Source organism: Panthera onca, chromosome B4 (genome assembly GCF_046562875.1).
Source record: "Panthera onca isolate mPanOnc1 chromosome B4, mPanOnc1 haplotype 2, whole genome shotgun sequence".
In the NCBI taxonomy this organism is placed as follows: Eukaryota; Metazoa; Chordata; class Mammalia; order Carnivora; family Felidae; genus Panthera; species Panthera onca.
The window spans coordinates 31,719,837-31,747,806 of NC_138345.1; the positions used below are offsets into that span (position 1 = coordinate 31,719,837).

General features: G+C 39.6%; 2 protein-coding genes and 1 pseudogene across 3 annotated transcripts in view; 2 read left to right on the top strand and 1 right to left on the bottom strand.

Annotated features, from left to right (window-relative positions):
• The first annotated feature begins 20 nt into the window (after nucleotides 1-20).
• LOC132695412 (52 kDa repressor of the inhibitor of the protein kinase-like) lies at nucleotides 21-27,948 on the top strand (annotated as a pseudogene).
• The window catches only part of LOC144617001 (uncharacterized), a 101,422-nt gene continuing 76,840 nt past the window's right edge, over nucleotides 3,389-27,970 (bottom strand). The window contains exons 3-6 of the mRNA XM_081796085.1: nucleotides 24,369-25,666; nucleotides 22,195-24,123; nucleotides 17,906-17,951; nucleotides 3,389-3,630 (exon numbers count right to left, since the gene is read on the bottom strand). The gene's annotated coding sequence lies outside the window, so the exon portion shown is untranslated. The remainder of the gene's footprint in view (nucleotides 3,631-17,905; nucleotides 17,952-22,194; nucleotides 24,124-24,368; nucleotides 25,667-27,970) is intronic.
• Nucleotides 20,927-27,970, top strand: part of CCNY (cyclin Y) — a 315,237-nt gene continuing 308,193 nt past the window's right edge. The window contains exons 1-3 of one of the 2 annotated variants that reach the window (XM_060658953.3): nucleotides 20,927-21,025; nucleotides 21,411-21,518; nucleotides 21,862-21,928. The gene's annotated coding sequence lies outside the window, so the exon portion shown is untranslated. Of the gene's footprint in view, nucleotides 21,059-21,410; nucleotides 21,519-21,861; nucleotides 21,929-27,970 lie in introns of both variants that reach the window. The other variant, XM_060658954.3, reaches the window with a different exon arrangement.

A 27,970-nucleotide genomic window follows, 5' to 3' on the forward strand; every position in this document is an offset into this window, starting at 1 on the left:
GCCTGTTTCTACACTGGGTCATGCTCTTTGCAGATGCCCTTTGCGCCATCTCATCAGTAGGATGGCCCCAGAGCTGTTACACAGAAGAGCGGCTGCTGGAGATTCAGGTTGTGTGATGGAGTAGGCCTTTCTGCAGATAGTCTGGAAATCTCCTGTTGACGGCCCCTGGTTGTGAGTTTGAGCTAACAGCCATAGGAGTTTTAAAGTAAAAACCAAAACAACCCAAGATTTTATTTTCCCTTTCAAAACATCTTGAAATCTACACCAGATCAAAGATTTTTTTGTCAGCACATCCAGATGAAGTTCACTACCAGCGTTATTACTGGTATTTACATTTCGTTCTGTTTTTATAATAAAAACCTTCAAGGTATAAGCCCGAAGCCCTACTGGTAAGATGCTCTGTCATCTCTCCTTCACTCCTGAGACATTTGTTGAATGCCTACCATGTGCTAGACTCTGCTCTGTGTTCTCTCATAACTTGTGATTTGTTCAGGGTGTGCCCCCCCCCCCCCAACCCCTACTTTCAATAGTGGAACCTGGTCAGTATGTCAGGGAGGTACAGAAACAGGAGGTCATTTGTATTGTGTCTAACTGCTGTACCCCCAGCCCCCACCAGTCATAATTCTTTCCCTTATCTGTAACTCCCAGAGGTAGGGCCTGCCATTTGGGCCTTTCTTTAGAAAGACTTACCTACCTTCAGAATCTGAGCTCCGAATCTCTTTTATCTCAATTTTTGTCTTTTCTTCTACAGAGAAGTAAGATGAGGAAAGAAGACAAGGAAGAAAAGAGGAAAGGAAAATCCCAAGTTTCAGGTGAAAGAAAATGGGGCTTCATATTCAGTCAGTCGCTGTAAATCAAATGTGTGCTCAGTGTGGAGCTGAGAGGGAGACACAAGGATCAGCAGACAAGATGTAAAAAAGTTAGAGGCAGTGAATGCCATATGTTAGAATTACAGACAGATGTAGGCAAGGATTAAATAAGAAACTATCATGGAGGAGGCAGATTTTGAACCGGGTCTGAAGTACGTGATAGTGTGGGGGAGGAGGGTATTCGGGACGGGGCATGCAGCGCATGCGCTATACTCCAAGGAGCTTGAATTTAGAACGTTACTCCTCGCACAAGAGTTTAGTTTCCAAGAGAGGGAAAGCCTGTGCATGTGTTCCTGTGTGGTCTCTGCGCTATAAAATAGCTTGTTATTTCAGAGGAAGGAGATTGCATCTGATTACTTGGGGCCACAAAAAGCAGGTGTCTCCTCATTCCCCAGTGGTTTAAACTAGGAGGAGATATTATGCCCTCCCCAAACAAGAAGTGCAGAGGTAGGAAATCCCATGCTTGTTTAATTTAGTGACTTAACAATGGCCTCACGACCAGATCATTGCTCCCTGTTTTGGCTGGTTCCCCCAATCTCAATATTGCTGCTACAGATGCAGGCACCGGAGAGGGGACAAGTGGCACACCCCATTCTTCTGTCCTGTTTTAAGAGCAAAGAAGACTTGCACACCAGACCTTCAGCAGCAGATTCCCTCGAGTTTTACCAGCTAGATTTTCACCAGAACCTCCCTCCATAACCAATCACTGGCAAGAGGAGTGGATTACTAGTGAAGATTCTACCCTTGGGGCCGAGGGGGTTTCAGGCTTCTATGAAGCATATGGCCATCAGTGTTGGATCAAACTGGGGCTCTGGGAGAATGGTGTGTGGGCAGCTGACAACGTAAGGAAGACGCATGAGTGCTTCAACTGTCCAGGAAGTTAAGTGGCGGTTGTTAAGAGGGGACTTGGGCCAAGCTCTCAGAGGTGTGTGGGAACTTTTAATTCTTACTTCTCCAGTGTGTCCCTGAAACAAAAACTTGTGCTACTAAAAATACAGTTTGATAGCTCTCCATTCGGCCTTCAACAGATACTGACTACAACCTCTCGCTAAACAGCGAGCAGCGAATTGGAAGCTGCATGGATATTGTACACCTTGTAGAACAGTGTTGCATAGAATCCACAGCTGTCATTGCATTTGTGTCTCTTTTTTTTTCTCCTATAATTTTCAGAATCTGGACTTATGCATGTAGAAATTACCGATCGTGAATTGTGGGATTACGCCTCCTTTTCAGATTTAACTAGGTAGTTCTCGATGTTAAATCATTTGAAGCGAGAAAATAAAGGAAATGAATTTCTGCCGCATATTTAAATGTGTTTCAGCTCTAGGCTTGCTTGAAGGAGGACCTTTCACATCAGCAACCACACTTCTAGGTTTTCTTCATTATATTCTTCTTAATGTCCAGTACGGTCTGTTTCCTACGTGCTGAAAGTACACTTTGAAAACAAATGAGGACTTGTGAAACCGACACAGTTTTTCTAGTCTACAACCAAAAAGAATGAAGCAATTTGGACACGTGTGAGCTAAGCAGAGTTGCAAGCCAGCCGGCTAGCCATGATGCACTGATTTTCCTGTTTTATAATATGTACCAAGGTTTTCAGGAACTTAAATGTGGCTCATCTTTTCTAAGGTCGTCCCAAAGACACAGGCCTGATTCTGAACTACTTGAGCATGGTATATTTCAATATTCTATATAAATCCATTTTATCATAGCTACGTTTCATATTTATGCATTTTAGAATTCCAAATGTATTTTAGTGCAAAGCATTTTTAACATGTTTGTTCTTCAAAGATCCATTTTGCCATGGGGTGCTGTGTGACAGCTTACAATGAGATTTAAGATATTTCTTTTCAGGGCCATCTTCTTTACACATCCACACATAATTAATTCCATCAGGGATGGAAAATGATGAGTAAAAGGAGAAAGCTAACCTTGTTATATAACTTTGTTATACTAGATTGTACTTGCTCAAATAAAGTGCGGCCCTTGTTATTTCCAAGCCAGTCTTAATTTTCAAAAGGATGCCGAGTTTTTTTCAGATTTCTCTATCAGAAAAATATTTGGGAAAAGAGCATCGAAAAGCTGAGCCAGCATGGGTTATTTGGAGTACACACACACACACACACGCACACACACACACACACACACACACACACACACACTTCATTCACTCTCTGTTCTTTCTTTTAATTCAGGTCTTTGCCTTCCCTGGGCAGTAGAATAGAACTGGACATAAAGCCCTGCTCTAAATCTACAGTAGGTATTCCTTTGATTCCTCTGTGCAGAAACCAGTCAAAACCTGAAATAATTCTGAACCAGAAAGATTTTCCTTTTCTTTGTCCCACCTCCCATGGGGTCTGTCCATCACCTCCCAGTTGTGGGGGTGCATGGGCAGGGTAGCAACCACGGGCACTCAGATACTCTGAAGGGCACGTGAGGCTGGACTTTCAGCTTCCCAACTCTCATGAGGGGAAGACATATGCTCTTCTAAGTTACAAATTGACTTTTTACTTTTCAAAAATTAGCATGTTAAAGAACACTTTTTAATGTAGGTAACACATATTTGAGGTTCAAATTTCAAGAGCTACAATGGCATATGGTGAAAAGTCAGTCTCCTGTCCCTGATTTGATGCCACCTCCTGGGAGGGCAACCACTATTACCAGTTTCTTTTTTGTGAAAGAGATACCTTTAATTCATCGATCATGCCACCTGCTTCCTTAAATTATTATCCCATCGTCAGAGCTGTGTGATCTGGAGTTTCTGGAAAGAGATATAGAGAGTCAGCACATTCATTCAACAAGTCAACAAGTGAGGTTGCATTAGTAAGAGTAAGTCCAGAAGGAGAGAGGACCAGGGGCTGTGACAACCATGTGACTTCATGGACTTTTTTGTTGTTGGACTTTCTTCAGTCATGTGCTGAGTTCTATGGATGCTATAACCATGCGGCTGTCATCAAAAATAATTGCTGCCATTTACAGAGTGCTTACTCTGTGCCAGGCACCAAACAATGTGCCATATAGGGCTTATCACAGTTAATTCTCATAACCCAACAAGTGTTGGTGCTTTTATTGTCATCCCCAGTTGGCAGATGAAGAAACAGGCTTGAAGACAAGGGCAAGTAACTTGCCCAAGGTTCCATAGCTGTCAGAGCTCAAGATCAAGAGCAGAACCAGGCAAGGGGAGGGGCGCCTGCATAGCTCAGTCAGTTGAGTGTCAGACTTCGGCTCAGGCCATGATCTTGCAGTTCATGAGTTCAAGCTCTGTGCAAGCTCTGTGCTGACAACTCTGAGCCTGGAGCCTGCTTCAAATTCTTTGTCTCCCTCTCTCTCTCCATCTCCCCCCCTCTCACTCTGTCTCTGTTTCTCTCTCTCTCAAAAATAAATAAACATTAAAAAAATAAAAAAATAAAAAAATGAAAGAACCAGGCAAGGGACACAATGCCTCTGCCTCAGGGCTCTGACCTAGCCTGGATCAACTGTAGGAGAGGGACCATAAGAAGTGCATGCTGGCCAAGCAGGTGATGGCTGCTGTGGTGATAGTTCTGTGGTTCCAAGTGGTTAGATCTAGAAATCTCCAAACTTTTTATTTCCTAATGAGCGAAAGCATTTATTAGTTTCTCTGGTTTCTAAAATCCCTGATTTTGATCAGAAGAAAATGACTCTGTAGTTTAACTGGCTATTGGCACATCACATCAACAGTTGTACTCATTGAAGTCAAATCATCAAGGTGAAAGAAGTCCCGAAAGTGTACAGTTGACCCTTAAACAATATGGTTTGAAGTTCATGGGTCCACTTGTACATGATTATTTTATGGTACAAAACTGTAAATGTGTTTTATGATCTTCTTAACATTTTCTTCATCTAACTTAGTTTATTGTAAGAATACAGTACACAATATATAAAATGTGTTAATTGACTGTTATCATTAAGTCTTCTGGTCAATAGTAGGCTATTAAAGTTTTGCGGGGGGGTCAAAAGGGTTGGATTTTTACAGCAGGGAAGGGGATGTCGGCACCCCAACCCCTGCATTGTTCAAGGATCAACTGTAGTTTACTCCTTTAATTTTATAGACCAGAAAGCCAAATTTCAGGTTAATTTACTTAACTACTGATAGCTCTTGGCCATGGAGAGACCAGAATACTCAGACCTTTTAACTAGTATAGTAATCTATATTACCATGATGCCTTGATTTTTTTTTTTTTTTTTTTTTGCCCCTGTGGTCTGATGAGAGGGAAGCTCATGAAGGAATGCCTTGTCACTCACTGTAGGAAAGTCCTGCTGGTCTCTGGGAAACAGTGGGAGGATGCAGGGACCCTGTCAGGTCTGTCATGGCCTACTACTTTATGAGGACATTTGACATACGGTGTAAGGGTCTCTAGAACAAATAGCTCTCAACAAGCCTTAACACCAAACAAGTGTTTGATGAGCTCTGGAAAGCACGGACTTATGGCAGACCAGTGTCGGTTTGACTTAGGAATAAACTTTAAAATTCTTACGTTTTAGGGGCGCCTGGGTGGCTCAGTCAGTTGGGTATCTGATTTCAGCTCAGGTCATGATCTTGCTGTTTATAGGTTTGAGACACGCATAGGCTCTGTGCTGACAGCGGAGCCTGAAGCCTGCTTCAGATTCTGTGTCTCTCTCTATCTCTCTGCCTGTCCCCTGCTCATGCTCTGTCTCTCTCTCTCTCTCAAAGATTAACATTAAAAAAATGTAAAATTCCTACCTTTTAAACACAGTAACTATTGGTACACTTTTGAGGAAGTAAGTAGCCTAATAGGGAAGCTATTAAAAATCAACTTTTTAGATAAAGGATAACATGACTGTACCTATATGTTTATTGTTTGGCATTCCATATATCTAGAATTTTTATTTAGTAGGTATGAGCATTCCTATTTTTACCCAGTTGCACTCCTGTTTCTGAAGCACATTAAATTTTGGAGAACACACTCTGGGGTCAGGCCTCACCCAGTTTTCCCCTAAGTCATGGATGGTTGCACCCATCCAATATTTACTGAGCATACAAGACTATTTAGTGTTATAGCCACTGCCCAACATGATGCATGTGCCATTTCTGTAACTCCTTATTCTGTTTTAAACATTCTTAGTCTATGAAGGCTTAAAAACTGATGGGTAAATAAGTGATTTTAAAATGAATCATTTTGCAGCAAAATTGCTGATTTTGTTTGAATTGCTTATAATTAGTTATTTTAGGTGGTTAGAACATAATGGAAAATGAGATCAATGTTAAAGAGTCTTGCCCCCCATACTATGTGTGGGTGTCACTCAGTTGTGGCCATGGATAGCATTTTAATTCTTATCTTAACCTGTTATCAGACTGTGGGATTCCAAAGGATCGGGGGGCATGATCATATCACTAGAAATTATTGACAATACTGGGAAAGTACATCTTTCATTCACTGTGGGAGAGCAGTGATATTTTCAAGCTTAAAAAATGTAGTATATCTTGTTGCTTAGTAGATGTCAAGATCAGCATTTGTTTTGTTATCTTAGCTTGAAAGTTCAAAAAAATGTGATTGGAGATTAAGGCACTGATGATATTTGGCAATTGCTTAGAAGTTAGATTAGTGACAGAGTAGTGCTATGCCTTTGAACAACTGAAATTCAGGGACTTTTGATGTGATATATGAAATTAGGAATAATAGCAGAATGTTAGAAATTCCAGATTTTGTAACATTAATCCATTTCAATATGAATTTTTAAAAAGTAAATACACAGATTTTTTTTTCACATACAAAAATGTTTTAAAATACACAGGCATGTATGCTACTTTGATCAGCCAGAATTCTTACTATCCTTTTTCTCACTTAGCTCATAGTGTTAAAAATAACACATTTGCTGCCACTAAGATTGCAGCTTTTAGACAATGCAAAATATATATATATATTTTCAGGCATAGTATAGGTCTGTATTATTTGCATGGTTTCATTTATCCTTTTATTGAGATGTCTGAATTGATACTACCCAGCTGGATTTTGTTGGGAATTTAGACCCTGAAGGGCAGAACACAAATCTCTTTTATCAAGGGTACATAACATGCCTGACCCATTAATCTTTCAAGTCAAGAGACATGACTTACGTCATTAAATGCCTGGTTGCTCTTGCTCCAGAAATACTTATAGGATCATGCAGTTTGGGGGAGGGCAGGGGAAGTTGGCAGACCAGTGCTTAGTAACTGGAGCTCCCAGCATAATGGTAGAGAGTGAAAAAGACTGGGTTGCCATGGACTGCAGAACAGCTAGGGGCCCCTTCCACTGCTGGCATAGACTTCATTCACCAAAGCACATTAGGACTCCATGTGTAATTTTTCAGTCATAAGGCATTTTCACCTTAACTAATTACTTGAATATTTCTTCCAGAGCATTTAGCATCCCTAGCATCGTTGTCTCATGACTTACTTTACGGTTCTTGAATCAGACAGTGGTTATCTGTGTTTTTCAAATCTGCCCTGGATAGAAAGAACTACAGAAACAACAAAAATCCCCAATGTTACAGATCATGTAAATTGCAGAATGAATAACGGATGTGATTTTGTTTAAAAAAACGCTTATTTTTGAGAGAGAGGAGAGAGAGAGAGACAGAGAGAGGGCATGAGCAGGGGAGGGGCAGAGAGAGAGGGAGACAAAGAATCTGAAACAGGCTCCAGGCTCCAAGCTGTCAGCACAGATCCTGATGCAGGGTTCTAACCCACAAACTGTGAGATCATGACCTGAGTCAAAGTTGGATACCCAACTGACTGAGCCAGCCAGGTGCCCTGGACATGTGTTTGAATCTAGGGTCTATGGCTGAGAGCCCACAAGACCTGGTTCTAGTCCTAACTGTTCAATTAACCACCTTTGTCACTTTGGCCAGATCACTTAACATGTCACTTAACCTCTGTCTTCTCTACTTTGACCTTGACATTTGGTGATACTGTGAAGGAAACAGTAGACCCTCAAATTTCTGAGAAAAGTTAATGTAAGTATCATCTCATCAGATCCTATTTTTTCTTATCTCTGTGAGCAGTTTCTGGATTCCTGGTACTCAATCATTAATCCAAGAAATTGTCATTCACGTTGCTTTTAGTATTAACCAGAATTCAAAAGCAAAAAGCCCTTAGATTGAAACTGACCTCATGATGAAGGCAGGGCATCTATTTTGATTTGGGAAACCTAGGTTAATATTTTGACACTTGAAAACTTTATTTGGACAAACCTTATTTCCTTTACTTGTAAATCTGCTTAAAATGTGAGAGAAAAATTTCCAGCTCACAAGTTTCCTCCGCCCTTAATCATAACAGGGCTGCACTGAGCAAAAGGAAGTTTTAGCCCAGAAATAGTTGTGGTTTTCAATGTGTATTAGGTTTACCTTCCTATAATCCAATGTATTTTATGTTTTCAGAAGATCTATGGAGGTAATGAGAGAGACCGTACTCCTTTTAAAAGATTTCTTCATATTACCTAGTTACTTGAAAAGTTCACTGGTTAATGTTTGTCTAACTTAAAGGGAATTAGACCATCTTAAAAATTCCCCTTTAAAATGTACAATGTAAGATAAAATAGTTGTAAAAAGTCAAAGTTTATATGTTTACTACAATGTATAAGTAGTCCAAAACTAGTTTTAATGATTTTGTTATTTTCAGTAAGAATGAATAGCTTATTCAAAACTATTGTGGCTTGAAGTTAGTTTTATTTATTGTATATACCATGAATAAAATGATTTGATAGCTTCAATCATTGTAGATCTGTATAAGACAACATTTGAAAATGTTTCCTGGGGCGCATGGGTAACTCGGTTAAGTGTCTGACTTTGCTCATGTCATAATCTTGTAGTTTGTTGAGTTTGACCCCTGCGTCAGGCTCTGTGCTGACAACTCAGAGCCTGGAACCTGCTTCAGATTCTGTGTCTCCCTCTCTCTCTGCCCTCCCTGGCTTGCACTCTGTCTCTCTCTCAAAAATAAATAAGCATTAAAAAAAAAAGAAAATGTTTCCTTATTCCTGATGCCTAACTCTTTGATAACTTCAAGCATCTGAGAGCCAGAACAAAGGCATTTCTGTAGTGAAAGACAGCTATATCTAGCAGTTGCTGGCTTCTTCTTAGAAAATTAGGTTTATGGAAAAATCCTTCATGGCTTGACTTTGCTGACATTCTGTGGTCATAGGAAGCATTGCAACTAATTTGTTGCATGTAACTTTCTTGAGGTATAATTTACATTCCATAAAACTCACCTGTTTTAAGTATACAATTCAATGATTTTGTGCAAATTTGCTAAATTGTGCAATCATCACCACTATCCAGATTTGGAACACTTTCACACTCCAATAAGTGTTTCACATTCCAATAGTCAACTAATTTGGTTTTATTTTGTTTGCTGTGATACAGAAATGGTTAAGTAGGTTTTGTAATTTGAAATGCCTGGAAATTTCAAAATAACTAGAAAAGAATTCTATTCCTGAAGTTTTGTTTTTTTTTTTTTTTGTATTTCTTCAGCTAGCATCTAGGCTTTGAGCCACACTTAGAAAAAAATCAGAATTATTACATCTTTGGTTGAGTACATTTCACACAATCAGGTGAAGACTACACTCAGAAATTAAAAGATCCATTGTTATTAAGCCTATTAAGGGATTAAACATGTATTTTTAAAGTATTATGATTTTACTGATATCCTATTTGCCACTCAAGGATTTGTTTATAATTGAAGGCTTATCCAAATCAAAGGACCTTACACCCTGTACGAGCTGTTAGGGATCAGAGGCATAAACACTGCCTCTGTTTTTGCAAAGCTTATTTGTCATTTCTGTTGATCTGGTCCTGAGAAGCTTGGTTTCTATCAATAGAACATTAAACTAAAAATCCATCAACCTTTGCTCCCTCACCTCCTCACCCCTCGATGGACTCTGAAGTACCTCAACACATTGTAAGGTTAAAAAAAAGGGAGAAGAAATGGAATAGATATTGGGACTTAAGGCAAAATTTTCACTGATGAAATTATATATTTTTATAGAGGTTTCTTGACCCTATTTGAATAATTGTGAATCCTGGTGCTTCTTATTTTTGATCTTGATACTTTAGAAAAACAGGAAAGAATATAATGTAGTATATGGTTGTCTTGGGTTTCATGATCAAGACTACTGGAATTGTTGATTGTACACATCAAGCTCTTCATCCTATTCTGTACATTCCATCTCCACTAGAAATTTTGTGTGCGTTAATAGTAGGAATACCATGTAAATTTGAGACTCAGAACTGGCACTGACTCCTCTGTGCCTAGAGAGGTTCACCAACCAAGACACTGTGTGTCTTTGGGCTTTGTGTCTTATCGGTGGATACAAAGAGAACACCACGTTCCAGTTACAATACTGACAGGTCATTGTGTGCGTTTCAAGACGTATCTATAGGTGGCCTGATTAACGATATGTGGATAGTTTATGTACTTCTGATGTCCTGAAAAGGGTGTAGAATGGGCAGCACAGGTCTTTGTGCACCTGGAAACTCCTCTAGGTTACCAGGATGGTTTCCTGGGCAGTGAGAGGCATCCATTTCCAGTTGCTCTGCCCTAGATCCTCCAAAAGGAAAACGTGTGTGTGTGTGTGTGTGTGTGTGTGTGTGTGTGTAACTCTGTGGTAGTAGTATCCATGTATACATTCAGGGCATGAACAGTTGCAGAAATAAGGGAATGCACCTGATGTCTTGCTCACGTTTTGGAGTTCTTCCTGTTATCTCTGACAGTGGGTACAGCTGGAAATAAACTAGAATCTAGTCAGAAGTTTCTCATCATGGTGGCTGTCAAACCAACCTGCCTTGGTGCCAGAGATTGGGAAAGAATTACAGACCAATTTAGGTTTTTAATATGGAAGCCAAAATCTTGAATAAACTATTTGCAAATATAGTTTAACAGTACTTTTAAAGAATAATAGAGACCAGCTAAGTGGAGTTCATCTCAGGAATGTAAAAATGATTCAGTATTAATAAATCTATGAATATAGTTCACATATTTATTAAAAAGGAGAAAATATCTCTATAGATGCCAAAAATTTTTACTACTTTCAGCACCCGTTTCTGATTTAAAAAATCTATAGTAGAAAGGTTTGTATGATTTTAAATACGTGTGTGTCAAAGCACCAGTTAACATCATATTTGATGCTGAGGACAACAGATCAATAAAGGAAAACAAACAAGAGATGAAACTGACCACTCTGATTTTTCCTTTGACCCCTCTTTCCTCATAAAATCTTATCTTATTTTCATTTTGTCTTCTATTTTCCCCAATCTCCATTTATTGCTATAATCACCACTGGTTGATTTCCACTGCTCTGCCTTCTTCTCTAGCAAAGAGCAACCAAGATGGTGAGTGGAAAGCAGCATCTTCTGTTTTTGAGGGAAACTTAGCCCTGGGCTCCTATGTATCTTTTTGACTTGTCTCTCTTTTGTTGGGAGTATTAAGGTGATTTTTATGGGATTTCCCCCCCACTCACCTACCTTCCTCTTATACTGCTCCTGGGGGTGGGAACTGGGATGAATTAGAAGCATCTAGAACCCTGCTCAGTCAAGAAGATAGTAGGAATCTGCTGTTTTTCTCTCTTGTTGATGAGTTTTTAAAGATTATAAGTGTGACACCCCCTCCCCCCCACACACACCTTTTTTATTGCTACAGCATCATTTTGCTTTTAATCTCCCCATTTTTGTAATCATTAATTTGGGGGAGATATTATCTTTTCTGAACTCTCTCTCCATTTTACACTCAAGGTCCAGAGTGGACATATAATTTAAAAAGAGAAATTGGCAACTTTCATGGGAAAGTGAAGGATCTGTGGCAATCATGTTTGGATTAAGACCATATTCTATTTTATCTATAAAATGGGAACCCCTGGAGCCTGCAGTATCAGGTTGGGTATGATCCTGGCTATTAGCAAGTGGGGAAACTCATCTGAGGTGAGAAGATACCAGAAACCAGGTATGTTACTGTGGAATGCAGGCCAGGAACTAGATAGGGACTTTTTTTGTCCGTCTTTGGAACTTGCCACAAAATGTTGCAGCAATGGGAGCCTCAGAGGCAGAGAGCAAGAGAGATTTAAGAAAGAATTTATGGAGTCACACCTTCAGTAGTGGATTGGGTGGATTTAGTGCTGTCAACCCACTGGTTGACACAGGAAGTGTTCCTGTGGCAGAATGCTTGGAAACATTCAGAGGGAGACTCGGCAGTAAAGTGTGTTGTCAGGAATCATATGTCAGATTTCTAAACACACACTGACAGGAGAAAAGACCTCTGCATATGTACCAAATCAGAAAGACTTGTGCCACAAGCACAGGGCAGATGTGGAGCTACTGGAAGCAGTCTGTGAAATTGGGCTCTATTGGACCAAGTTATCAGGAAAGCAGAGCACTACTGAGGAAACAGAGGCCCTGATTCTATCTGGTAAGGAAGCTAAGTTCAAGAGGAAGAGAGGGAAGAAACCACATCGAGAGTCTTCTGGGACCAATAGAGTGGTTAGATGTGAACAGTGGAGTGGAAGCAAGCATAACTCAGGATGCTAAATTCTTGACCACAAAGTTCTGGGAGACAGAGATAGACATGTCTCGCTGCTGAGCCAAAGTGCCCTTGGAGCAAGCCCAAGGCCATGATCAAGACGATGTATGCCCTACTTTCTCTCCAGTGTGGGGCCTTAGGTCATGGTTAGTGTTGTGATGACCAACAGGCATTGCTAGGGCACACTTGTTGCCTACCATGGCAACAACTTCATGGCTTTGGGGGATTCACTGAGTTTGAAATGTGTATTATTGCACTGGCTGCAAAGAGGATGGACTTTTTTTTTTTTTTTTAAGTTTATTTACTTAGAGAGAGAGCATGAGCAAGAAAGGAGCAGAGGAGAGAGAGAATCTCAAGCAGGCTCGGCATCATCAGTGTGGAGTCTGATGTGGGGGCTCGACCCCCTGAATTGTGAGATGATGACCTGAGCCTAAATCAAGAGTGGGATGTGTAACCAACTGAGCCACCCAGGTGCCTGAGGATGGGATTTTTATAGGATACTATCCTTGTGGTAAAATCCCTACTTTAGTCATGCAGATGTCAAGGAGGGCAAAGGTGGCTGAGCCAAAAAAGACCTGACATCCTAGTCCTCTTTCTCTCTCTCTCTCTTTGCCCTCCTCTCTTGCAAAAGCAAAGACTAGCTGAAGAGTGGGTCAATTAGTGATGTTTGTGTGTGTCAGAGTGCTGGGGATGGAGCATCCCCCTCCACCATTGAGATAATAAATTTGTGTTGTTTTCAGCCACCCAGTTTGTGGTAATTTATTCCAGCAGCCACAGGAAACTCCTACAGACTCCTACTCAATCCTACAAGAGGAAGTGTTCTTTACTATGGAGCCTCAGCCCAGACCTACTGAATCCAAAACTCTAGGGAAACTGTGGGTTTAATTTTTTTTTTTTTTTGAGAGAGAGAGAGTGAGTACGAGCAAGGCAGGTGCACACTATTAGCACGGAGCCTACGTGGGGCTCAATCCCATTAACCATGAGATCATGACCTGAGCCAAAATCAAGAGTCTGAAGGGGCGCCTGGGTGGCGCAGTCGGTTAAGCGTCCGACTTCAGCCAGGTCACGATCTCACGGTCCGTGAGTTCGAGCCCCGCGTCAGGCTCTGGGCTGATGGCTCGGAGCCTGGAGCCTGTTTCCGATTCTGTGTCTCCCTCTCTCTCTGCCCCTCCCCCATTCATGCTCTGTCTCTCTCTGTCCCAAAAATAAATAAAAAACGTTGAAAAAAAATTTAAAAAAAAAAAAAAAAAAAAAAAAAAAAAAAGAGTCTGAAGCTTAGGGGTGCCTGGATGGTTCAGTCGGTTAAGCGTCCAACTTCAGTTCAGGTCATGATCTCACGGTTCATGGGTCTGAGCCCCATGTCAGGCTCAGGCTTTGTGCTGACATCTTGGATCCTGGAGCCTGCTTTGGATTCTGTGTCTCCCTCTCTCTCCACCCCTCCTCCCTCATACTCTGTCTCTGTCTCTCAAAAAAATGAATAAATGTTAAACAAATTTTTTTAATTAAAAGGAGTCTGAAGCTTACCCAACTGAGCCACCCAGGTGCCCCAAAACTTCAGTTTTAAAAGCTCTCCAGGGCTCAGTGTGGAGCCTGCTTTGGATTCTCTCTCTCCCTCTCTCTGCCCCTCCCCTGCTCACACTCACTCTCAAAATAAATAAGCATTTAAAAAATAAAAGCCCTCCAGAAAATTCTGACACCCAGCTAGAGGTGACAACTGCATCTGTAAAGACTCTTCTTTTCCTCACCTGCTATAACCAGGGTCTCAGGCTTCAGAGGATGTGTTTGGGGGAATGGATTTATGCTGAACCAGGAGCACAATCCCTTTGTGAAGCAGAGAACATAATTTCAAGATACTATAGGGGAACAGAAATTATTTTTCCTATACTCTCCTAGGTTTTCTGGCTGGGGCCCTATAAACTAGGCTGATAAAAGACAAATCAATAAGAGAAAAGCAAGCAAAAGTTCATTAGCATGTGTACCACCCTTACACCTGGAGTATTCAGAGATGAGTAACTCAAAGTGGTGCTTAGAACTCGGGCTTATGTGGAATCTCAGCAAGGGAACACTAATGTGTTACAGAAGCGATGAGACAAGGGAAAAGAATCTTGAGTCTCTGGCAAGCCAAACTGTGGGAAGGCACATAATGACAAACTAATGGTAAATAAAAGTTTAGTAGAAGTTGTTATGTAGATTCCTCTGGTGCTGTCTCCAGGGTGCTTAAGGTCTAAAGTTGTCTCTGGTGATTAATTTTGGTCCTTACTAATAGAGAAGGAAGGGGGACACCTTTGTAAACGTATGTCTTGCTTTCAGGCAAATAGGGGGAGGGCAGAGAGCTTTTCTTGTATCTGCTTCTTAGTTGCCTTCAGCTCAAAATAATCCTTATGCAAACGTGGTATATATTGGGGTGCATATTCTGACACCCTACAATACCTAATACCTTAACCATTTCCCATAATCCAGTATGATTCATACATTTCTTTTTAAAGTTAAGAAGACACAGTAAAAATAATTAAAAATCTAAATCTTGACATTTCAAATTCACCTTTTGTCTCAGATGCTATAAATTTTGTTTTGGGCTTAAGACTTAATCTATTTTGGGGCACCTGGGTCGCTCAGTTAGTTAAGCATCCTACTTTGGCTTAGGTCACGATCCCCAGTTCGTGAGTTCTAGCCCCACATTGGTCTCTGTGCTGACAGCTCAGAGCCTGGAGTCTGCTTCAGATTCTGTGTCTCTGTGCCTCTTTCTGCCCCTCCCTGCTCACACTCTGTCTCTCTCTCTCTCTCTCTCTCAAAAATAAATATTTGGAAAAAAAGATTTAATCTTTTTAGGAGGAAAAAAATGTCACTGCTTGAAAGGAAAAAATATAACATGTTAATAATAGGTATTAGAAAAAAACAAAACTCCCAAGTAGATGTCTCCATTTTCCCTTCACCTTCCCCTGGATGCAGCACAAGTGAGAATACTCAGTGAGGTGCCACCAGGATTTCAATGGTTATCACAGTTATTTGTCCCTCCACAAGGGATGAGCACAGATGTAATTCTAAAGAAAAATTCAAGTATATGCTCCTGATGAATTGTCACCAAAGGTAAGTGGATTTCTTTCTATAGTTATTGTGCATAGATTAGTGCCCAACTAGGAGGAAAATGCTTAATGGACTATCTGATTAAAGAACAATTTCATTATAATAACCACTAGTTTTATGCCAATGCATAGATACAATGTAATGTTACCAATTTACTTTTTAGAAGAGCTCCTGAAGAATATAAGCCAATTACTTTAGTAAAAGCCCTATATTGCACCAGGGAAAGATGAAACATTGGACTTGATTAATCACAACATCTGCTGTATGAATTAATCTACCATGAAGAATTAATGGGACTGTCCTTCAAGAGGAACACCAAGGAGAGAAATGATGAATAACTTGACTTACAAAAACAGGCAGTGGGCAGGATTTGACCTACAGGCTCACTTTGCCAATCCCTACTCTAGAGCTAAGGATGGTATTTACATTTTTAAATGATTGGGAAAATTCAAATGAACAATAAATAATACTATGTGAAAATTATTTGAAATTCAAATTTCAGTGCCCATAAATGAAGTTTATTGGAGCTTGGCGACCCATGCCTGTTCATTGGTGTGTTGCCCATGGCTACTTTTGCCCTACAATGGGAGCGTTGAGTGGTCCTGACAGAGACTGCATGGCCCACAAAGCCTGAAACGGCTACTATCTTGTTCTGGCCGACTATGTGAATTAAATCTCAGCTCTCTACTTAGTAGTAGTGTCACCTTGGACAAGTGACTCTAAGCCTTAATTCCTTGCCTATAGATATGCAGGTCAACACTAGGGTCCAAATGGAACCCGGCAAACAGAAATAGTTCCTACGTTCACTGAATCCTCATTTAGTGAGAGGTAGAGATCTCCTGGGGACTTGCACATAGATCGTACTTATTGAATCATTTCCTTTAGTGAAGTTAAAACAAAGATATCTTAGGATCCTTGGAACTTGAAATCAAGTGTCCTGTGATCAGACCTCTGACCTGATTTCTTTTGGGAACTTACAGGGAAACTAAGAATGAAAAAGCAAGAACAAGCCATGGGAAAATGAGAAAAATAGAGTTTGGAATTGGAAATTCTGATCCTCAGAATCCTCACTTGTTAAATGAGATGTAAAACACTATGCAAATATATACAGTTGCCCAATTAATGTATTTGGAGCATACTTACACTAAAAAATTACTTGTTTTTTTTTATCTGAAATATAAATTTTACTGGGTACACTGTATTTTTATTTGCTAAATCTGTCAACCCTATATATAAACCTTAGTAATTTGTCATAAAAAGGCTAAATATGATCTTTGCTAAAAATATATTCTATCAGTTAATCATTTCCCCCAAAACCTTCCTATGAAAAAATTGTGCTACAGAAAGGGGCCAAAAATGTTTAATTTTAGAACCTACTAAAATTTGCAAACTGACGGCTAGAGGGAGCCAAACTGATAAAGAAACAAATGACACCCCATATCCTGGGCTGATTAGTCTTCCTGCAGATTCAAAACAAGCCCTATGTGTGAATCAGTCACTTTTCTAAAAGGTATATATTTTTTACTTTCTTGAAATAACATAATTAGGACATTCAATGTCTAAAAAAAGGTAACAAACAATAAATGGGTTTCAACAAAAGGATCCCTTGTGCTATATACCTTTTCCATTTGCCTGCAGGTGAAGATGGGCTGGAGCAGGGAATAGAGCAGAGACTCGTGTGAAATACCCAAATACCGAATTCTAAGACTCATTGCACAATGCATTTAACTTAACATTATAAGCAAGAATCTAATCTGAGGAATGATTTATTGAGCCTGAAAAAGCACAAGAAATCTCCAAAATCTCTCCTTGCAGCCCAGGAGATGTCATCCTCCCCAGTAATTCTCTCATTAGAGGGGAAATCTTAGCATACATTTGTCTTGCTGTTGCTCCCCAGACCTGAAAGACAAGAGATTTTTCTATTTTCCTTTTCCTTTCCAATGATTCCCTTACACTCTGTTTAAAGGAAAATTGTTCGGGGTGCTTGGGTGACTCAGTCAGCCTCTTTATTTCAGCTCAGGTCATGATCTCGCAGTGGGGGAGATTGAGCCTTGCATTGGGCTCTGCGCTGACAATGTGGAACCTGCTTGGGATTCTCTCTCTCTCTCTCTCTCTCTCTGCCCCTATTCCAGGCAAAATGTTCTCTCACAAAAAAGAACATTAAAAAAAAAAAGCAAAATTGTTCTATGTTTAAATTTTTCAAATGACCATCCATTGTTAAAGAACAATATACTTGGAATAATCTCTAAGCCAGCCAGATTTGCCTCTTGAAACACAAAGAGAGAGTATTTGGAATTTAGGGCATCTTTCTCTTCTAAAACCTGTTTGCAAGCCTGTGATCTTCAAAATTCTCAAAAACAAAGACTAGACTGCAAAAAATATGTAATATTTTCTCTTTGCCTTCCTGCCATAAGAATGATAATCCTACCTGAGGCAAATGGATGCTGCCAACAGAATAGAAGGAGGTCATATACCTGGAGGCACAGGGAGAAAAGAACATTATGTATTTTAAAGATAATATTCATTACAATGATTATTCAGCACCAAAGTCAACCCAGCTTTATCAAGTATTTTCTTACACCTGATGTTTATCTAGTAGTTATTCAGATACAAGCAAACAGAAATCATTCCTAAGTTCTTGCACATATATTCTCAAGTAGGATGTAGAAATGTTCCTATTATTTGGAGGTCATCCAACTATCCACAAACATTAGAACAAACAAATGGAAAATATTTCTCAATGCCAGAACTATAGTAGAAGATTAACTAGGAATCTAAGTGGAAAAATAATTTCTCTAAAAGAATTTTTTCAAATGATCATTATTTGTTAAAAATTATGCCACTGTAATAATGAAAAGAACTGTTGATCTGGGGCAGGTGCATGGCAATCATGCCATCTACTGCATGACTAGTTAATGTTGGGCCACCTGGTGTGGGAGCTGGGAACCAGGTAGAGGGTGATGGGCAAGACAGAGATCTTGCTTGTAACCAAGGAGCTGGAACAATTATGTGTGGATAGTTATTAACCACTTTAAAAGATTGAATAGCAATTTGCAAGTATATAGCAAACATCTGTGGAAATAAACAAAGACCACCAAAATGAGAAAAGCCAAAGCTATTTATTGTGAGCTTGCTATAGTAAGGGAGACAGCCACCGTCCCTTGTGTTTTGGTGGGGACTCAAAGGCAGGCAGAGGAGTGGGAAAGCTTTATAAAATGCACAAAGTGGGGGCTTCAGGAGTGCTTGATTGGAAGTTGTCGGCATGGGGAATCTGTAGATGGTCTAACTAGAAACAGGACATCCTAGGTGATTGGTCAGGGTGCATATGTGGCTTTCTCTGGTTGGTCCTACGTTGGAAGCAGGGACAAAAATTAGGGAAGCTGTCAGTTTTAATCAAGTCCTGGACATTTTAGGCTGATTGTTACAGTAGTTATTGTTTAGCTTCCTGCAGTGTCACTGGAGATTGCCATCTTGTTCCCCTTAAGTCTGATTTATAGCAGGCCGGCTTCCTGGGTTGTTTATTGTAGATAAGAGGTTGGTTTCCTGGACAGGTTGCTGCAGGTTGCAGGTCAAAGTTTTATTTTCATACAATGGTCTGGCCATTGAACATTTGTATATTCAGTCTGTCATATCCCATTCCATAATCTAAATAACGGAAAGAAAAACTAAGCAAACATACCCAAAAGGTGTTGGTGATAGGTCAGTTTTAAAATGTTAATCATTATAATCTTCTAGAATTAAGATACTTAAACTTCAGATATATTCTACACCCAAACAGGTCAGGTTGCAGATCTTACAGACAAATCATTTATGTTCAAAAAACCAGTGTCCTAAAATTGTGTACTTTATTAGGTAGATTGCAAAGGTATATATCCTGTTAAATACTATACAGTAGAATATAACCTCCATAAAGGACAGAACTTTGTATTGTTCAGCACTTTTTCCCTGGCACCAACAGGGAGCAGGATCTAATACAGGGTCTGATACATAGTAGGCACAAAAGAAATATTAACTGAATGAATTAATGCATGTTTCTACCTTTTTTATATATCTTTCTTTTTAATTGTGGTAAAATGCACATAACATAAAATTTACCATTTCAAACATTTTTATTTATTTTTAATTTTTTAAAAATGTTTTATTTATTTTTGAGAGAAAAAGAGAGCAAGAGCAGGGGAAGGACAGAGAGACAGTGGGACAGAAGATCTGAAGCAGGTTTTGCACTGAGAGCAGCAAGCCCAATGTGGGGCTTGAAGTCATGAACTGCTAGATCATGACCTGAGCCAAAGTTGGATGCTCAACCAATTGAGCCACTCAGGTACCCCTACTATTTCAACCCTTTTTACATATACTTCTGAGTAGTGTGAAGTGCATTCACATTGCTGTGCAACCAATCTCTAGAATTCTCTTCTTTTTTCTTTTATTTAAATATTTGAGAGAGAGAGCATGCACGCATGTGTGCAGGGTGAGGGGCAGAGAGAGAGAGAGAATCCTAAGCAGGCTCCACACTGTCAGCACAGAACCTGGCACGGAGCTTAATCCCACAAACTGTGAGACCATGACCTGAACCGAAATCAAGAGTAGGATGCCTAACCAACTAAGCCATCCAGGTGCCCCACTAGAGCTCTTTTCATCTTGCAAAGCTGAAACTCTGACCCATTCAGCAATTCCCTGTTTTCCCTGCCCCCCAGCCCCCCAATCCATCTCTATGAATTTGACCACTCTAGGTAACTCATATAAGTGGAGTCACAGTGTTGTCTTTCTGTGTCTAGCTTATTTCGCTTAGCATAATGTCTTCAAGGTTCAGCCTTGTTGTATCATGTGACAGAATTTCCTTCCTTTTTTCAAAAAAAAATTTTTAATGTTTATTTATCATTGAGACCAATCAAAAGATTGGTCTTTAAGGAGGCAATTTTCATTTATCCAGAAGTTTCACTTGCATGGAATGGAGGCCTTCCTTGTAATGCCACATTAGTGCGATGTTACTATTTACATATATAATAATCAAACAGATGCCTTTCAAATATAAATCATGATATAATAAGTACAAACACTACACTAAAACAACATTTTCAGTTAATGGTGTCTATGTGATGGCAAAATTTTTATTGATTCAGGAAAGAGGGAATCCATTTAGCTGGGAACAATCTTGGGGAGTTGAATATTAAGATCTAGGATATTTGAGGTGGATATTAGAGTTTTCAGATTTCTATAGGATTCCTGGAGTTGTATCCTTTTTCCTCTCATCTTTCTCTAAGCCAAATTTACAAACCAAACCATTGAAGAATGACAAGTCTAACAATTAATTACCATTTGGGGGGGTATATTGAACAGCCTCATGTACAGAATGCCAGGAATCTGAAAGAAGTCAGGAAGTGACATACGCCCTGAGGGGGGGTAATGACATAGTTATGACACATAAGGGGCATTATTACAGTGTGTGCGGGGCTGCACATGGGAGGAATGGGTAAAAGTCAGGGAGGGATGTGCACTCCATCCCATGCAAGAGCTACTGCTGCCAGCCCATTGATAGCTGGCTGGCTGACAGGTGTGTCCAGAGGCAGCAGGCAGAGGCACGGTGGTGAGCGCTGTGTGTGAAGCATGAGAGGACCCCCCAGAGTCGCTAGGAAAGATAGGTGATCTGGGAGTCAAGAGTAATGTTTGCCAAAAGGTTGGTGAGGGGTTCACCCACAGATACGAAAGCCAGGGAGACAAGCAAGGTTAAGGAATGCAAAAGGATCTGAATAAAAGGTATTGAAACTGAGAATAAACAAGTAATTAATAGTTAAAATGTCAGGGAGTTGTTGAAGTATGTGTGAGGAATATCACAATGGGGCTATAATTTCATCTCTTGAATTGGGAAAAGGCTGTCGTCACTTCTTTGTGTTACACAACATGGTTCCTTTGTAAAGGAGGGTGTGTTGTTATTCCAGGTTCATGGGTGAGGAAACTGGGCAGTGAACCCAAGCCCCTTCAGTCATATCAACATCAGAAGCTGAATTAGGACTGGAATTCACCGCCTTGCAGCATTTTGCTAACAGGTGAGCCTTGATCCATAATTTTCCAGTGCCAAAAATCTATTCTTTCCTAGAAAAAGCTTTTGTTTCTAATAAATGTATCTTATGTTTTAATGGGCAGTGGGTTGTGGGGACAGGGGAACTTGTACAAACTTATCCAGTAAAAGTCTTCAGCAATGTTAGCTTAAGAAGTGGCCCGAATTTAGGTGATTGTGCTTGTTTAGAGACACTAGGTTTTTGATGCCTTTACACTGAGACATCAATTCAGTAGTTCTGATTCTATATTAACCATTAAGTATGTGCTGGACTAATGATTTTTATCTAATGATTTTTATCTAAATGAATATCTATTCATCTGTTTTTTTAGGCAATGAAGCAAGGGCTTTTCATGTATGTTTGAACCTTCAGTGGAAATTGCAGAAAATCACTAAAATGTAAGATTATTGAGATTGTTGTTTAAAGCTTTTTGAAAAAATAACTAGATTGATAGGAAATGTGTTCCTGTCACATGTTATTTTTTACCTGAAATTTTCTTTATTTGGTGGTTGAATATTAAAGCCCTAGTTACTTCTAGTTAGTCACAAAATAGCTCAAGGCACTTGCTGTATTCTAGAATGTTCCGTAAACAAGTGTAGTTTAGGATTTGTAATAACAATAAGATACCAAGGTGAAATGGGCTAATCCCTTCTTCGTATCTCACCTCTTATGGTAAGGAGTTCTTGTAGAAAAAATCACCTGGTTGTTTCATGAAGGATCCTATCGGTTCTCAAGTAAAGGGCAGAATGAAGCGGTGAAAATCAAGAATCTGAAGGCATGTTTCTCAAAATATGGTGGTCTGTGTGTCATCAATCAGGGTGTTCTGAGATGTGTGACAGAGGTGAATACTCCTGGGCCTTGGAAGAAAAGTTTGGGACAGTGCATGTTAAACAAGCTCATCAGGTGATTCTGTGCATGTTAGGTTTGAGAACCAACACATTTGAAGAGGAAAGACCTAACCTTTGTTAAGGTCAATTCTGCTTGACATAGTCTCTTCTAGACACTCTATCATGTCTGCAATCTCTTTTTATTTTTAAAAATTTTTTAATGTTTATTCATTTTTGAGAGAGACAGAGCACGAGCAGGGGAGGGGCAGAGAGAGAGGGAGGAGACACAGAATCAGAAACAGGCTCCAGGGTCTGAACTGCCAGCACAGAGCTGGATGTGGGACTCAAACTTGTGAACTGCGAGACCATGACCTGAGTCAAAATCAGATGCTCAACTGACTGAGCCACCCAGGCACCCTGTGTCCACAATCTCTGAATGAAAAATGGTTCACTTAATTTTTTTAACACTTCCTGAAGAAACAGATTCATGTGAATTCATTGTGTTCCTTTTCAAGAAATGAAAATACATTTGGGAGGGTTAAGGGGCCCTCACCTATGTTCACATAGAGAATAAGTCTTACTGATGTCTGAAGCCAAAGCAAGATGTACAAATGAAATACAAACAAAACTATAAAACTAATAAAAATTCAAATTGGCAATGTTGATGTGAGACAGCTGGTGTTGTTTGCTGAAACTAAATCTTACATGTTAGGTTTATAGCAGAAAGATATAGCTTTGGGGCCAGCTCTATTTTTGATTAAAGTAATATGACCGCAGGCAAAGCTTTGTTTGCTAAATCAGAATAATTAGACTTCATACTTAACCAAACTTTCTAGCAAGCAATCTTTCAATGAGGTCTCCCTGTATCTTTCAGACACCCACAGTCCTCTAGATCAGGGGTTTTTCTTTTTTCTCTAAAAGGCCAGATAGTAAATCCATAGGTTTTATAGGTTAAGAGACAAAATTGAGGCAGGTACTTATATAATAAGAAAATGTCTTGTCACACAAATCGGTACTGCTGAATAGTGATACCAATCATAAGCATGTGATTTCAATAGGAAATATTACTTGAGTCATTTATAGAATTCTATTATATTCTTTCCTTGATATGTACCTTTTAGTATGTTACTGTAGATTAATCAGTTCAATTGAAAGTTAAGTGGAAGTTAGATGGATTTTGCACAATTAGATGGATTTTGAAATATTTGACTTTTCTTTTGCATGTGAAGCAAGGTCCAAAAAATACTTCTGGAACTGTAGGTTGAGCTTGGAAAATATATTCTCTGAAAATTCGTGTGGGGTGGAGATTTAACTTCTTGTTTTAATTTTTGACAACATAGGAAGTAAATACAGCAGCTTGATACTACTTGTGATTCAAACATTAGTTGTCATCAAAATGACTTTACTGCAGTGTAAGTTTTGTATGTAAGCTCAGCTTTGCCTAATAGTTTTAGGTTCAATTCATTAAGAAACATCAAATCTGCAGCAAAAGCTAATTTCCAAATTCACTCACTGTTAATTAACAGTGATTGAAGAAAGTCCTCATTCAGAGGAATTTCAATTTTGATCCTGGGCTGAATATAATCTCAATATAATTTCATCAGTGCTAAAATGTCACACTGCTGTATGGTAGGACAATTAAGGATTTACTTCTATCTATGACAAAATTTATGGTGCTGAAGATATTAAGTCCATGAGAGTAGAATTTCACTATTGACACTGCCGATTCCGTAAGACATGATATCAAATATGTTCCTCAGAAGTACCTGCTGATGGGGCGCCTGGGTGGCTTAGCCGGTTAAGCGTCCGACTTCGGCTCAGGTCATGATCTCACGGTCTGTGAGTTCGAGCCCCGCGTCGGGCTCTGTGCTGACAGCTCAGAGCCTGGAGCCTGCTTCAGATTCTGTGTCTCCCTCTCTCTCTGACCCTCCCCCGTTCATGCTCTGTATCTCTCTGTCTCAAAAATAAATAAACATTAAAAAAAAAATTAAAAAAAAAAAAAAAGAAGTACCTGCTGATAAGGGCATCTGGATGGCTCAGTCAGCTAAGCAACCGAATCTTGATTTGGGTTTGGGTCATGATCTCAGTGCAGAGCCCACTTGGGATTCTTTCTCCCTCTCTCGCTGCTCCTCCCCAACTTGCACACATGCTCTCTCTCTCTCAAAATAAATAAACATTAAAAAAGAAGTACCTGCTGATAAATAATACAATGAATATAATGAAGTCTTTAAACACCTTAAATTTTCAAAATCTGTAAATTCATCCAACTAAGAGCTTTTCTTCTCCACATATATTTTTATCACCATCAGTTATAGCACATCTTAGCAGATTCTACTTCAGGTTGTACTAGATTAGTGTTTTCTCACTGTTTTCAAAAATATTCTCAGTTATAATTGTTTCATACAGACCATTCATAGGTGAAACTCAGTGACTTTGGGTCTGGCATTAGTCCTTGAAAAAACAACTGAACAGTATGTTGACTTATCAAAAGCCAAGGAAAACCCCTTGAAATCATTTGACTTCTTTTTAAATGGACTATTGATATTGCTTCCAATGTCCTAAACTCTTTTGAGTCACTTTCCCCCCCAAAGTTAATAGTCTTAAACCAGTTTATTTTCTCTGGACACATTTCTTTGGCTTGGAATCAAATATGACTTAATTAACACCACTGGTCAATGACTCGCTTTATCTAACAAATGAACTATTTGGAAACTTACTTCAGTTGCAGCTTCATTTCAAAAAAATTAGTGAAAAAAATTATACCTTAATGAAGTATTCCTTCTTCTACTTTCCACTTTTTCTGACAAGTGGTTTCCTGTAAGTTGGGAATATTGTTATGATTGCTTAGTCCTAAGTAATACTGACAGATACTGTAGGTTTAGCACAATGATAACATCACTTCATAATAAAAAACACAGTTCTTTGTCATCCAATTGATGACAAAATAATCCATAATCCATTATGTCTTACACGTGTAATATTTGAAGTTACTTTTCTCCCATTTTTGTCTTGACATGATGTGCATGAACTTGTCATAAAAAATTATAGGCCCCTCCCCCTGGTGCTCCAGCCTGACTTCCCTCCCAGACCCAACCTGCAGAAAGGCTGCCCAGAGGAGGAGAGGAGGGGAGGGTGTGTGGGTCTGTGTGGGCACTGATGTTCTAGAACTTCCACGCTACCCCCAGCTGCACGAGGAAGTTGGATCTGGCCTTCTTCAGGATCTGTCCTTCTTTGGGTTCCCAAGGTGTCCCACCAGATGTCAGAAGTGGGTGGAGAATTCTGGGAGAGCAGACTTAGAAGATAAAACACCTGATCAACTAAATAAACATTATCAATTATGTGCCAAACATTTTGAGACCTCTATGATCTGTAGAACTAGTCCTTATGGGACAGTTCTTGGAGATAATGCAATACCAACAATATTTGTTTGTTCTTGCCAGTCATTCAAACAATCCACATAGTAGACACAAAAAACTAACAAAAGAAATAAGTGAAGATAAAATCAAGAAACTGAAACAGAAAAAACAATGATGAAAATTCTGAAGAGGAATAAAAACAAAGAAATAAATGATAGCAATGCTCAGAATTCCAGTGCGGAAGAAGGGGCTGAAGAACAGGATGAAGACATATTTCATCAACTCTTGAAAAGAAAGAAAACAAAGAATACTTAAAATCTTTATTTGAAATTTTGATTCTTTAAAAAAATTTTCTAGTTTATTTATTTTGAGAGAGAGAGAGAGAGACAAAGAGAGAGACAACAAGCAGGGGAGGAGCAGAGAGGGAGAGAGGGAGTGAGAGACAATCTTAAGCAGCTCTGCACTGACAGTGGGGCCAAACTCATGAACAAGTGAAATCTTGACCTGAGCTGAAAGCAAGACTCATATGCTTAACCTACTTAGCCACTCAGGTGCCCCTGAAATTTTTATTCTTATGGGAAAACAAGACATGCCTCTGGAAGGGCATGAAACTGATGAACTCCCAGAGGATCTCTTTGTTCAAGCACTGCTGGAGCGTGGGATAAATTCTGGTGAAGAAGTTGATAGAAAGCATTGAGACAATAGCAGTTAACACATTGTTCTGCTCGAAAACATAGCAGAGGCAGATGCTAGAGATCTGTGAGAGCTGCATTTGGGAGGAAACCCTCGGGGAGTGAGAGGCTGCCACTTCCTCTTTTCCATCATCACTGATGCCATAGTGGCATATCATGGAAGAATATTTGTCTGTGTTGGTGAGGTTTGTTGATGAATCTCATAACCTGAGAGAGGAATTTGTAGACTTCTTGCCTTATGAGGTTGATGCAGAAATTTTGAAATTTCATACTGTTGATAATGGAGAAGTGGGGATTAAGCTGGAGTATTATCATGGCCAGGCTTACATTGTGTCCAGTGGATTTGCTTCCAAAATGAAAGTTGTTGTTTCTAGACTTTTAGAGAAATATCCCCAAGCTGTCTATACACTTTGCTCTTCCTGTGCCTTAAATATTTGGTTGGCAAAATCAGTGCCTGTTGTGAGAGTACCTGCTGTATTAGGAACAATAGAGGAAGTTTGTTCTTTCTTCCATTGATCTCCACAACTGCTTTTAGAGCTTGAACTGAAGGAAATTTGTCATTCCCAGTGGACAGGCAGGCATGATGCTTGTGAAATTTTAGTGGACCTCCTGCAAACACGTGTTTTATGTTTAGATGGTATAGTGATACAAACCTTGGGTGGAATAACTATATAGCTGGGAACAGCTTTTGATTTCATTCTTACCATTGTTGTTCCTAAAAATGTTCTATCTTTTACAAGAGCCTTTGGGAAAAATCTCCAGGGGAAAACTTCTGATGTCTTCTTTGTAGCCAGTAACTTGACTGCAGTGCTGCATTCATTAAATGAAATGATGGAAAATATTGAAGTTTATCATGAATTTCGGCTTGAAAAAGCTATAAATTTGGCAACCAAACTTGATATTCAGCTGAAACTCCCTGGAGAATTCCACAGAGCCCAGCGAGGTAACCTGGAATCCCAGCTAACTTCTGAGAGTTACTATAAAGAAACTCTAATGTCCCAACAGTGGAACTCATTATTCAGGAACTGAAAGATACATTTTCAGAACAGCACCTCAGAGCTCTTAAATGCTTATCTCTGGTACCCTCTGTCATGGGACAGCTCAAATTTAATACACTGGGGGGGGGGGGGCACCATGCTGACATGTACAGAAGTGACTTGCCTAATCATGACACACTCTCACCTGAGCTGCATTATTGGAGAATCAAGTGGAAACACAGAGGGAAAGACATAGAGCTTCCATTCACCATTTATGAAACCCTGCACCTGCAAGACATCAAGTTTTTCCTAGTGTTTATGCATTGCTGAAAGTCCTATGTATTCTTCCTGTGATGAAGGTTGAGAATGAATGCTATGAACATGGGTAAAATTGCCTCAAAGCATACCTGAGGAACACTTTGACAGACCAAAGGTCAAGTAACTTGGCTTTACTGAACCTAAATTTTGATATAAAACATGATCCTGATTTAATTGTGGACACACATATCAAACTCTACAACTAAGAGCTTCCTACAGATAACTCAGAAACCATTGAAAATACCTAACAGACCTCTAAAGTGAGCTTTA